Raw genomic sequence first — 655 nt, 5'->3', positions numbered from 1 at the left:
CCCTGAGATGGAATAAGTGAAACAAACAAACAAAATAATTAGATGATTATGTACTAAAAGAGTAAATTACATACTGAAGATCCAGAGCTAGAGATACAGTGACCATATTTTTTACCCCAAACCACCATAAATAGACTTACCAAAATATTGGTAAACTTTCCACATCACAAGTTTTGTCTTGCTCCTTGTCACCTCCTCCTTATTCCAGGGTGTATGCTGCTGACAGATTAACACATCGATGAGAATCTCTGTTCATAGAGGGACACAGATCAGACACTTAAATTGCCCATTACCAGTCTTTGGCCCCATATTATCTCTCACTGCCCCCTTTCAGAAGCTTAGTCCAGCTCATCTGCCATTGCAAACAGTCTCTCTCCAAATAACAAGTACCACTGAGCTTAAAACACTTAGCTAAAAACATAATCTCACTTAATTCTTGTAGCAATCCCACCAGGTAAGTATTGTTCTATTGTTTTCTTACCTAAGAGATCATTCCCATTTTATAGGAAACTGAGGCTTAAGAGTGAATAAGCTGGCTCGGCGCCTGTGGCTCAAGAGGCTAAGGCGCCAGCCACATACACCTAAGGTGGCGGGTTCAAATCCCCAGCCCGGGCCCGCCAAACAACAATGATGGCTGTAACCAAAAAATGGCCAG

This window comes from Otolemur garnettii, unplaced genomic scaffold (assembly GCF_000181295.1).
Source record: "Otolemur garnettii isolate 467f Iridium unplaced genomic scaffold, OtoGar3 scaffold00068, whole genome shotgun sequence".
Classification (NCBI taxonomy): domain Eukaryota; kingdom Metazoa; phylum Chordata; class Mammalia; order Primates; family Galagidae; genus Otolemur; species Otolemur garnettii.
This window is presented reverse-complemented; position numbering follows the sequence as displayed.